The 13623-nt window shown below is 37.9% G+C and overlaps 1 non-coding gene across 1 annotated transcript; it reads right to left on the bottom strand.

Annotated features, from left to right (window-relative positions):
• Positions 1-13025: 13025 nt before the first annotated feature.
• On the bottom strand, positions 13026-13130 carry LOC145569599 (small nucleolar RNA R71). Its single transcript, XR_014096187.1, has one exon. It is a non-coding gene; the product is annotated as a small nucleolar RNA R71 (small nucleolar RNA).
• Positions 13131-13623: the final 493 nt, after the last annotated feature.

Genomic DNA, 13623 nt, shown 5'->3' with positions numbered 1-13623 from the left:
TTCCTCCATTTTCTTCATTTCTCTTGTTGAGTTCTAGCATCATCATCTTCTTCGCTGCCATTTTATCATCATAATATCACCATTTTTCACTTCATTTAGTTGATTATTACTCTAAAATCTCCAATTTACACTTTCCTTGTGATTTTCTCTCTCCAAAAGTTGGGATTTTTGGGTTTTATTTGATTGGGGTATTGAGTTTGCAATTTTGGATTGATAGTGTGTGATTGTGCTATTTGTTCCATTTTATTAGAATTTCTCACCAATTCAAGGTATGATTTCTTCATTTGTTTTTGTTTTCTTGATAAATTCTCTACCTTGGTTTTCCATGAGAGATTTGACTTGTTTTGGTACTTGTATTAATGGTGCTTTCATATTGCTTATTTCTTACCTCCAATATTTGTGTTAATGATGATTATTGATGGATAATTGAACTTGTGATGCTTAATTTTGCTTGAACAACCACTATTTTGGTACCATCATTGTTGGATTTGTTGTTATGATGATTGGTAGTAATGATGTTCATATTGATGGGTTCTAGATGATTGTTTGGAGTGTTGTTGCTCTTGGTGCTCATTTGTAGTTCAAGAATTCTGGCTAGCTTTATTGTTCAAGTGCATTTTTACACTTGTGGTGTGATAATTTGTTCATTTCTATGATAATGGTGGCCTTGAATTTAATTGCTCTTGATATGCACCATCTTTTCACATCATTTCGTTCATGATTTTGAGCCTAGTTCTTGTTTGCTTGTGTGCAGATGGATCCTCTTTGCCGGGCCAAGAGGGCACGAAGTTCTAATTCTAGGGAGGTTGTGCCACCTCCGCCCAATGTCAAAGAGACTTATGGCATTGAATTTACCAAGCACGAGCATTGGGATAATTTCATTCGTCTTTCATCTAGAAAGCTTCTATCAACTCGATTCTATGATGCATCGGCAACAACATCATTAAGAATTGATGATGATGTGAGATTCTTAGAGCGAAATTTGGGGTTGGAAGAATTCATTGGTCTTAATGCTCCGACCTATGCCGGCATTACCTTCGAGTTACTTTCATCTTTGGAAGAGCATGAGGAGAAGTTGGATGGTGTGTCTACTCAAATGCTTACTTTTCAAATTTTCACCAATGACTGATTCCTCTCTCCTATTTTAACTAAGCCTTCAAGTTTCTTTCGCCAATAGAGGGTACTCCCTACATTTACCCGGCTTTTGAGGTTTTGCAACGAGATCATAATTATAAGGAACGTCGTTGGTGGAGACACATATCGATTAAAGATAGTTATCGTCCTCAATATTCCAAGACGGCTTCCATCATCCACCTGGCTTTGAGATACTTTAGTCGGCTCCTCACCTATGCATTTTTCTCTAAAGAGTCTCTTGGAGCCATTTCTAGGGAAGAACTAAGTTGGCTGTGGTTGGCGGACAAACCCCTTGAAGATAAGGTTGAGGTCCTTGATTTTGCGTCCCATTTGCTTGATCGTTTCATCGATATTCGTGATGGTGTCTTTCTCTCCAGAAGAATTCAATTGGGAGGATTGATCACTATCTTGGCTTTCTCTCTCAACAAGAAATATGGGGAGATGCTTAAGTCCCTTAAGCCTATTCGTGATAAACGAGAGAAAACTCCATCCCGTCCACTTAGTAGCTATGCCTTGATCAATCAATGGTTTTTGGAGCGTACTTCTCAAGAAGACTTGTTTGTTTGGAAAGTATCAAGGACTATCGATTGGTGCCCCATCCCTCATCCGGAGGTTACCGCTCGATGCTTGGACACGGCTCTTCCTTGGAGGCCAAACAAGTGGTCGGTCGACTAATCTCTCAAGAAGGCTCCTTTGCCAAATCTCCACCACAATCCGTATGCCCCCGTTCACCCTCTTGCTCCCTCTTTGCCCCCGGTGTCCCGGGGAGGTACATCTTTGATTCCCTCTTCTTCACCTTCTTTCTCTACTTGTGACTTGTCTATTTTGCATGCAAAGATCGATTCCATTGCAAATGTTTTGAATTGTTTACCTTTAGGGAATGACTTTGTTTTAGGCTATGATTACCATGCTAGAAAAGTTTATGATATGCATGTAATTAGGGGGGAGATTGAGCCTTATGTTAACTACCCTTACTCCCGGTTCAACAGGGACCCATACCTTAATGGGCCCCGTATGACCCGGCCCTTGGTCCTAGATTGTGCTATCCCTATTAGGAGGGATCCAATGTTCCTCCCCATGCGATTAAGGGGACCTCTCCGACATTTTACGACTATAGGAGGCCCGGAGGGTGTGACTTTGCTTATGACCCGGCTAACCCTAACCCATTCCCTAATCCTGAGACTTTTAGCCGATGGGGGCTCTCAGGTGAGCCGATTCTAGATGGTTGGTCCCACTATTTTGTTAGGGACAAGGACATGAGGGAAAGACAGTTGAAGGGTAAGGGTCCTATGGATGTGAATGATTTCATTAACCACGTTTCTTCTGAGGTTGGTGAGGGGAGTACCCATTCTACCCCTTACTACAGTGCCGAATGATGCCATTTTGGCTACCCTCCCTTTTATGCTCGTTTGCTTTTGTGTTGTTATTTTGGCAGGTTGATACTTGGTTTTGGCTTGAGAGGGTAGCTCATTTTAGGCTTGGGGGAGTATTCATATGTTTGTTATGTTGCGTTGTTTTCCCCTTGCTTTTATGGTTCACTATGGTTTTGTCTTCGACTTGGTGTCTCTTTCTGATGATGATTTATGTTGGTTTCTATTTCCTGCGATTGTTTTTCTGATGATGATGATATGATGTTCGTCTGTTGCTTGACCGTTGTTTTCATGCTGGTTGAATGTTTTTTGGATGGATGAGTTTTTTCTCTACTATATGATTCTCTTTCTCTAATTCTATGATCATTTTTGCCTCAGTTTAGATGTCTTGAGTTTTTGTTTGGAAGTTACTAACAATTTCTTTTTATATATAGCTTTTTATTTCTCACTTGGAATGTTATCCTTGCTTTTGCTTTTGGAGCATCATGAAGGTTTATGCTTCCCTTCTTTTATATTCATTAGCATTGCTTGGAGTACCCAGTGAGATCGTTCTATTTCTTATCTTTCTTGATTGCTTAGAATAGGTTTAGTTTAGGAAGAGTTAATTGTTTGAGGATGTTTGCCTTGTAACACCTAGCGTGTTTAGGGTCATTGGCGATGTTGCCGAATGACCACGTGTTTGACGATTGGGTTTTACTTGTCCTGCTTGCATTCTTGTGTTTTCTTTTCTTCTTTCTTTTCGTTCCTTTTTCTTTCTTTTCTTTTACCTTTTTCTTGCATTAATGAAACAAAAACACATAAAAAGATTTTGAGGCTATATTTTCTTTTTGCTTGTTTAGCTCTTGTATTTGGACATACTACCATCCGAGATTTTGCATTTTAATATGTGCCTTCCTATGTCTTATCGATGTGCATGCTTTGAGAGTATCCATGGTTGACTCTAGGATAGGGTATGCTAAGGTAGCGGTTTAGACCTTTTGGGACCTTGATGCCGGATTCTATTGGTTTATGGTAAGATGGAGTTGCTTCCTTTGTTGGATTTGACACCTTTAGTGAGTTTTTTGCTACAACCTTGTGAGGTTTCTTTCTTTTCAAGCCTTCTACATATTTTTCTTGAGCGGCACATGGATCCTTGGCTATTATGTACTTTATCGAGAGTTTGCTTTTCATTTCTCGAGATCGCGACCGAGCCATTTAAGAAAGACAAAGGCATTTTTTCGGGGTGGTTATTTTTACTTTTCTAGGATAGTTTTCATTTCTTTATTTTGGGTTTTCATTTGTTTTTTTGCTAACCATTTGAGCCATATACCCTTCATTTCAAGCCACATCTTTAGTTCTTGAGCCTTTTGTTTCATTTTTGAACCCATCTTTGGTTTTTGTGAAGCATTTGGTCTCTTATGTTGGAGGTTTGGTGGATGCGAATGATTGTTTGGTTCTTTTGATGAAAGCAAATTTGTGTTGTAAATGTTTTGTGCATAAAAAGCAAATGCAATAGTTGAAAAAGCCGTCCACAAATAAAAAAGGCGAGTAAAGTGAATAAAGTGCAAAATAAAAATGAAAAAATGAAAAAATGAGAAAAAGCAAAGCACATTCAAAAACTTTAGCAAAATTTTAAAAAGTGAAAAATGAGGGAAAAATAAAAAAAATATTTTGATGTAAGTTTCTTTCTCCCAATTTTATGCATTGAGGACAATGCTTTATTTTGGCTTGGGGAGAAGCGTCTTACGCTTTTTGTACATATGTTTGTGATTCTTAGCTTTGAATAAGCTTGGGGGTGTTGTGTTTTTCTTTGGTGATTACTTGGTTTTGGTGTTGAGATTTGGCCAATCTTTGCTTCACGATTTAGGTATACCACCAAATTTCAAATTGTAGCCTACCCTCACCCTTCTCGACTTTACATTACAACCCTTTCCAAGACCTTTTGACCTTTGTGGTTGAGTCACTTGTCCGTGGAGGGAGATGTAGGGCAAGATTATAGAGCGGTATGTAATAGCCGAGATGTCGAGAAACCTCAAACTTTCTTCTTTTCCGGTTCCTTCGAGGAACCATTGAGACGCTTACTAAGGGTAGATTTGAAGCCATTAGGAGAACGCTGTAGATTGGTTGGGATGAAAGTGGAATGTGCCATATTAGTTCTCTACGCTTAACATATCTTACGCTTCAATCAACCTTAGATATCTTAGAGCATGCATACCCCTATCATATAGAAAAGTGTTTATTCACTTGCATTTGATCGTTTGCAAAAGTCCTTGTCAAGAGCTATTTGCTTAAATTTTTTATTAACCTTCTTTTAATGATTTTGCCTCATTTTACTTCAAAGAGTTATGGGTAAATCTCTTAGGAAACCCTTACGAGACCATCACTCGTCCTCTAGAGCGATATAGGGGTTTAAAGGGCTTGTTGTAGCTTAAAACAACCGTGATTCCTACGATAGTGAGTCTTAGTGTAAATTCTCATCTCTTGTCTTTCTTTTTCTTATTTGAATAAGTATTTCATCCTTATTCTTGCTTACTTGGTTTTGCTCGAGGACGAGCAAAAGTTTAGCTTGGGGGAATTTGATGAGTGTCATTTATGGAACTCATTTGATCTCTTTTAGGATGATTTTCATTCTCTTTTGTAGCCCTTTTTATTCCCTTTTCCTTAATTTTGCTCTTTATTTCTTTAGTTTGCATTTTCCTTAATAAATTTTCCATTTCCATGCATTTCTTGGTTTATTTCGCCTTTTTCCCCTTTATTTGTTAGTTTTCTTTTATTTTCAGGAGAAGTTCGTTCTCGAGGTCTCTTCCCAAGTTTTGCATTGATTGGGATGCTTAGTGTTTTCCATTTGAAGCCCAAGATTGGAAATGTGCAAGTTCCATGCTTCTTTAGGCCGTGCATTCAAGCCGTGGGGGCACCAATTCTGGTGTTGAACCCACCATCATGGTGTTTTAGGATCTGCCATGCTCCGTGTTCATCAAGCACACCAAGTGGAGCGCACGAGGAGCATCAAGATGAAGGGGAAGAGAGTTGTCATGCTCCCAAGCGAGGGCGCGCCTGCTGCTTCCCCTGTTCCGTACCCTTTTTCTCGCGGCCGCGCATCGTCAAAGTAAAGGCCGCACCTATACAAGTTCTTTTGGGACGACTAACTACTTTCTCCTTTGATAGTTTTACTATATATAATTTTCTCTTCATTTTTAGAAGAGGGAGGAGAGAGAAAGCTAAGAATTATAATTGGGTTTAATTTTCATAGAGAGAGAAACTCTATATTTTAGATTTTGTAGAGAGAGAAACTTGAAGATTGATGGTTGATGATTGATGATAGTTGCAATTGGTTTGATTTCAAGTACATTTCCTTTGATTTGATCAAGTTTGTAAGAATCTTCTTTACTTAAATCATCTTTTGATTTCAATTGTTTTGTTGATTGTTCAAGTTTACTGATTGTTTGATTGAATTGATTTGATTGGAATGATGTTGATGAATTTGATGAATTGTGTAGCTTTGTTTTTGATTTCTTTAATGGATTATGAGTAGTTTTCTTGCAAGGGATGTGGTGAAGCATGTATTAGTGATGGATCATTAGCTAATTGGGGGGTTTTGATTGATTTAGCATTGTGATTAAATTGGTTGATTGATTTTGTGCATGTGTATGGATTAGAAGGATTTATCAACCTTGTTCTTCATGCTAGATTGCATTGTGTGTCTACATTAATTCGGACCATTGATTTGTAGCTTACATTTATCGATTGAGCTTGGTTTGTGACGTTCCTAGTTAGAGTCTTTCGTAGTTGGCGCTAGTTAGACCTCTAGGAGATAGCTTGTCGAGCTCTTTTGATTGCATTATCTATTTTCCCTCGCAATACTCGAATTAATCAATCTCCAACCCGATTAGTGTGTGTTCATTGGAAGTGCATGTGGGTCCTAACTCCCAGTGCTTGATATATTGATTTACTTTGTGATTTACTTTGTTTGTTTAGATGATTTAGATAACCTACACTACCCCTTTTACGCTTCGAAATAGCTTGACTTTGGCAGTAGCTAACATCCCCCTACTCCTAATGGTTCGACCTGAACTTTCCCTATTAAAAGGTGTAGGTTTGGTTACAAATTTAGTTTGATTGGAGGAATTTTAGTTTCAACGACCTAGAAGCCAACTCGCATCAAACGCCCCGGTCAAAACTCGACTGCAATTACCTTTACATTAAGTCATCACTACTCGAGCTGTTGTCAACGACAAGTTGAGCAGACCCTAACTCGACCAGATCAACTCGTGATCAAGTCGTTATTATTTGACACTTATTAGGTCTTTATTAACGTTTTTACAAAATTGAGTCTAACACTCTTAACACATAAATAATAATAATTATACTTAATATGAAAAACTATGAAAGTTGAACAACAACAACTTAATTCATATAATTATAAAAGGACCAGGGCGTGATCAACTATAATGATTAACACCCCTAATTTCATAATTTCTTATAGTTAAAGGAACATGGTGCAACGTTATTTTGTAAGGTTGAAAATTTACATGCTTACTTCCAGAGTAAGACTCATACAAATTTTATGGTTAAGTTCTTCTCTGGCCCACCCCATAAATTAGATAGTAGTTACACCTTTGAAGCGAGTACATGCATAGCAGAAGCAATAAATGGGGGCTAGAGGGTAAATGGTTTAGTTAAGAAATTTGACAACATTATGTACGACAAGCCACGTGTGTAGTCCCGATTTTTTGCATTTTGTGACAAAAGCTTCAATGTAACGTAATATAGGAAAATATAGCTCTACATACAATTATGGAATTTTAAAACAATTCTAATCTTAAAGACGTTGATATTCACTTGCCTCTTGCAATACACATTTGCAAACAAATCTAATATTAACATATAAGAGTATCAGTCGGTTTTTAAAATAATCCCTTTCAATTATAAATTTCTTGGCATTAGAACATAAGAGGGTTAATTTATTTGAACAAAAATTCTTGACTTTATTGCTTTGATGTGTCAATAATAATTCAGAAAGTGTGACACACAAATTAAGATTACAATGTTATAAATAACCTTATTCAAACGATATATCAGGTTTAAGGGGAGATTCGAATATTAAGATTTATTGAACATATGTTTTTTGGTAAGACCATAATATTACTAGGGGTTTAAATTAATATAACTTTTTTTTATCATCAAGAAATATCTGGTTTACATGTTTGCTGACATAGAGCGCAATAAGTTGAAAACTTAATTTTACTTTATTAAGTATCACAACAGGTGAAATAATTAAAAAATTTATGATCGTAACGACGTGTCAGGGTTAAGTGTGATCCAAAGAACAATAATTTGTAGTTTTGATTACTAATGTCACGACTCACCATCTGAATTATATATCCAAACGAAAATTTTACATGCCATATGTACTAGGCACATTTGATTCGAGTACAAAATTCCATTTGTTTTTTGGGAGAGGATTTTATATTCACTTTAATAGCATTAACACGATAATAGAAACATACCTTGGTTAGTAAATATAACCTAACCATAGTTTCGAACTCAGTTAGGTTGTAAATGATTCGTTTGGACGACTTTGCCCTTACTTTGTACTATGAACTCAATCCATATAAACCAACTTCATGCATCAACATATCATATTAAGCTAGAGAAACACTAGTATATACAATGCAATCCCAAACCTGGTCAACCGGAAGCAGTTCCTACATGCCTCAGCAGGTATCTACGTTCTCAGAATTTTCCAGATTTCGCAACGTTATTTCAATTCTAGTTGTGAAATATATTTCTCAAATTTCCTACGTGTAAAAATCCTATGTTTTTGACTCATTTCGGATGGTCTATCCAATGAGGACCTTTTTTATGCATATGACAATAATGCTAATCAAAATTACGCACATGAAATACTTAGAACTTTTCGAGTCTCATCCACTCATTCTAAATCATTGCCGAAATAAATTTCAGGAATTAGAATAGAAATCCTCCACAGTGGAGTCGCCAAAAACTGTAGGGAATATTTCAAGCCATTAACCCCAAGCTTGAACCCCACTGTGATCATACACTTAAGCATTGTGGCGTCCAAAGGGAAGGAAGCTACAGCAAAAGAGTCGCCAACAAGTTTTAGGAACTTGTAAACCGTTCACAAGGTGAAGATTACACCCCTTAACGATCCATGAGATCGTCAACTCCAAAAGGTCTTGAACCAAATAGGGTTCGGGGATGAAGGTACAAATCCAACCTAAAAGAGATTGAACCTGCCCTAATAATAGGCCTCTACTTTATTCTTCTCGTATTCATGTGCGCTTTCTGACTAACATGCAAACAATAGGTTAACCCTAAACCTGTTTATCTATGTTGGTTGAATTTAATGCACAGATAAAACTATTATTGGCGATCACTTGAATTATAATCAAATTATCCCTAAACAAGATTATTAATTATCTTATTGAGCGCGATTACAAGTACAAATTCTCTTTAAACATGCATAAAAGCGTGATCAAGCAATAACAATAAATAAGCATCAAGCAACATGATAATCATAATAACAATTATAATTATAACAATCATGTTAAAGCATAATATTAGCAAGATCCTAGGCATGATACTAACAAGATTAATAACAAACCCTAGCATGCCACTAAGCATTAAAGATCAAAGCTTTAGCCCTAACATCATACTAACATGATATTAGAAAAGAAAATAGGAAGCATCGCAGGAATCATAATAAGCATATTTGATATTATAACCTTTTCCCTAAACATGACATTAGGAATCAAAATAGGAACCTAAACATGATTTCTATATAATAATATCAATAAAACAATTAAAGTACTTACTTGGAGTGCCTCATATCTCTTTCTAATGAAAAAACACACGCGTTAGTAACTTCAAGGAAAATAATAAAATCAAACAATTAAATTAAATAATTGAAAGAGAGATTAGGGACCAAACCCTCAGAAATTATAAACTTTCACGTCTAGGGCGAAGGCAACTTCGAACTCAGCTAGGTGTTTCTAGATCTCGTGAATGCGGAATTTTGTTTGTGAAAAGCTAGAGAGAGTTTAGAGAAATACATGATTGTGAATTGATGATTGTTGATAGTAGATCCATAAAAACGGAGGTTCAGGACCTTATTTATAAGAAAACATTCCGGAAATAAGTAGAATTAGATAAGGAATAAAACTCCACTATGTCGCTGCAAAACCGACCTTGTCGCTTGGCGACAAGCTCTGTCGCGTGGCGACAAGCTCTGTCGCGTGGCGACAAGGCTTGTCGCGTGGCGACAGGCCTGTCGTTTGGCGACAAGGTCTGTCGCGTGGCGACAAGGCCTGTCGCGTGGCGACAAGGCCTGTCGCGTGGCGACAAGGCTTGTCGCATGGCAACAAGCCTGTCGTTTGGCGACAGCCTGGATTCCTACGCGCTTTCAAACACGGAGTCCACTTATCAATCAAAATCGATTTGTAAAGTCCGTATGAAAACTGAAATCGTATTTTACATAAAATAATATATTATTCCAAATAAAATTTATCAAAATATAATTATTAATTCTAATTCTATTAGGATTAAAGAGAACCTTCTAGAGAATTCTAGAAAACTATCATTAATTCTAATAACTTTAGGAATAATAATTAACATTGGGTCCTCCCTTAGATCATTGGGCTATATGTAAAGATCAAACCGGGCCCAGTTTAGTATTTTGGCCATAACTTCCTCATTATTCATCGGAATTGGGCTTATAATATATCGGTGGAAAGCTCTTTGCAAGCCCCATCCACCTACACTATTATTGGACCCTTGTCGTGGACCAAACTAGACTGGATTGGCTGTTTTCATAAAATAGAGTTGTTTTCGAAAACAGAAAGAAAGAATTTTTAAAAAACCAACCGCAACACTTGACCTTTCACACTATCACCTCGTTCGATAATCATTCGACGCAAAAGGTATTCATTACTGGGTTTGGTTTTGGGGAAACACATTTGGGTGTCTACAATTCACAAATAATTTTGTTGTCAAGGCGAAACATAGTAATGATCTTAGCTGTAATTGTATCTTGGATTTTTTTGGGATGTATGTTGTTGCCCGTAACTAAGTTGTAGAACTTTGGTGTATTGTAAAATAAATTAAGTTATTCATTTGACTTGTTTCGTGTGATTTTCTAAGTAAACAAAGTGTAAGTTGCAATTGATGAGTGGCATTTATGCCACGATTTAGTGTTCTTTTTACGGGTTTTCCCTCCCATTTGTAGCTTGTTTGTCCCCTTTTTCTCTCCTTTTTGTTCTTCTTTTCTTTGTTTTGCCTTTCTCCTTGTTTTCTTTGTTTTTGTTTTGTAGGAATCAAGGCATTGGAAGAAGAGCAATTCACCCCCAAAATCCCCTGTGTGCGGGCGCGCATCACTATGAGAACCCGCGCAGGAAGGCTTCAAGAACAGAACTCAAACAGAAGGTTTTGCGCGGCTTGTGCGCGCTTTGTGTGCGGGCGCGCCCCTTTTTTATGTGCGGGCGCGCAGCCCTGGGAGAACCCGCACAAGACAGCAGCAGAAGCAGAGCCAAAACAGGGAGTTGTGTGCGCCTTGTGCGCGCCTTGTGTGCGGGCGCACACTCTTCAAGCGCGAGCGCGCGGTACTGCTGAGAGAAGGCGCGCATCCATGGGTCTAATCTCCGTACCCACAAATCTGCGGGCGCACAAGATCTGCGAGGGCGCACGCACAACATCTGCGCGGGCGCGCAGTGTATATGCGCGGGCGCGCACCGCTGAAGTTCAGTTTTTTTTTTATTTCGTATTTTTGTATCTTTTAAAGGACCTATATATATAGGTCGTAGGGTAGATTAGTGGAGCATCTAGCCTTATCTTAGAAGACAATTAAACCCTAATCTTAGGGAGAGAAAGTGTAGTATTACTCAAGTTATCTTCATGTATGCAACTTTGGTTCAAGTTTCATTTCAATCAATCAAGCAACCTTGCAAGTTTTAATCTTTCTACCATTGCCTACTTAGTAATCTCTAATCCTTTCTCTTAGCTTAGTTTATTTGCACTCTAGTTGTTTATTTCTATCTATTTTATGGATTGGCATCTTTGGTATTTTGATTGTTTTTTATCATGTTTGCTTCCATGTTTATTTTGTTTTCATTTAGTTTTATCATCATGTTTAATCTCCCTTCTCTAGGCTAATTTCTTAGCTAGGGGAAGGGGGTGGAAAATATGTGTTTAATGTTGGAAGAATGACGATGGTTGGATTGAATACATGCCTTAAATTGATGAAAGATTTGATTTTTAATGTCTTGAGATTATTGTTGCACTTTATTTGATTGCCTTCTAGTTTAAATGCATGAAAATGATTTGAACTAGATCAAGATCACCTTTTTTTATGATTGCATGAAAATGAGTTGTTAAAATAGAGTTTTATGATTTGTGCCTCTTTATTCTCTTGATTTTGCTAGTGTCTAATAGGATGCATGAGAATGATTCTATTAGCATAGGGCTTTTTCATTGATTTGCCTAGACCATTGCATGAGAATGAATTGTTTAGGTAGGATCTTGAGTTCTTTGGCATGTTTTTCATGATAACTATCATTATTCACCACTTTCTAATCATGTTTGACACCCTCGTACCCCTAGTGTCGTTCTCTCTTGATTTTTAATCTTCTTTATATTTGCTTGTTTGTAGTCTTAGTACTTTTTATCCAAAAACCAACAAAATTATCCTTTCCTTGACTCTTGCTTAGTGAATTTGATATTTAGCTTGCATGCTTCTCTTGGGTTCGACCCTATACTTACCCCTATATTTGTATTAGGGTAGTTTAGGTTATAAGTAGTTAATTTGATTTGGGTTGGTAGTCCCAACGACCTACTAAATCCCGATCAAATTTTGGCGCCGTTACCGGGGAAGCGGCTTGTTTGGTGTCTAATTTGCTTTTGTTAGAGTAATTTTAATTGCTTTCTTTTTGTTTTGTTTTGTTCTATCATACTTGTCATTGCTAATTGTTTGCTTAGCTTTGGTGAATGCTTAGAAGATCTCAAGGACCACCTACCCATCAAATTGACCAAGAAATCAACCGAACTTTGAGACAAATCCGTAGGCTTTTTGAAGAAGAAGGGAGAGGACTTGGTGCTATAATTTATAGTGGGAGTGATTCTTACTCTTCTAGTTCGCAAAGTGAATCAATGGCGGGACAAGAAGATGATGTTTTATTTCGTGAGTTTGGTAATCCGGAGGATTATGAGCTCACGGGAGGGATTTTGCTACCCGTCACGGAGACTAACTTCACAATTCATCCCCAATATACAAGAATGGTTCAATCGGAGCAATTTTCGGGTTCTACAAGTGAAGATCCTATAGAGCACCTTGATAGATTCCTTGAGCTATGTGCCATGATTCAAACCAACCAAGTTTCTCAAGAGTACATCCGGATGCATTTATTTCGACAATCTCTTTCGGGTAGAGCAAAGAAGTGGTTGAAGCAAGTGAAGCCTAACTCACTCACATCTTGGAGGAGGTAGTTAAGGCATTCTTGAAGAGGTTCATTTCCGAGGAGAAGACCGCCGAGATGAGAAGGAAGATTGCATCATTTGAACAAGAAGCGGATGAGAGTCTTAATGAAGCTTGAGAGAGATTCAAAGAGTTGGTACAAGCATGTCCTCACCATGAATACAATCAAAGTTTGCTCATGAGGTTTTTCTACGATGGTTTGGAGCCCATGTCTAGAGCCAACTTGGATGCGGGGGCGGGTGGACAACTAATCAAGATCCCTCAAAATCAAGTGGAAGCAACAATCGAGGAGGTAGCAAAGAACTACTCTTGGGGAGGTAGAAGAAGGAGTGCACCGAAGAAAGGTGGGATGTATTAATTGGAGAAGGTCGATCAATTGCAACATCAAATTGAGCAACTCACAAAAGGGCTTTCAAAGTTGAACACAAGTGTTAATGCAAGCTCAAGTGGTGGAGCAAGCTCTTCTCAAGTCAACTCTTTCTCATGTCAAAATTGTGGAGGAACGAACCATGATACATCTTATTGTGGAGGTTTGAGCCCCGAGCATGTGGCGGCATACAACACAAGACAAGACGGTTTTAGAGGAGGTGGTGGTGGAGTAGCTTGGAGACAACCACCACCCGGGTTTGCATCTCAACCTCAACAATGGGGCAA

Source organism: Chenopodium album, chromosome 11 (genome assembly GCF_948465745.1).
Source record: "Chenopodium album chromosome 11, dcCheAlbu1.1, whole genome shotgun sequence".
Taxonomy (NCBI): domain Eukaryota; kingdom Viridiplantae; phylum Streptophyta; class Magnoliopsida; order Caryophyllales; family Amaranthaceae; genus Chenopodium; species Chenopodium album.
This window is presented reverse-complemented; position numbering and strand designations above follow the sequence as displayed.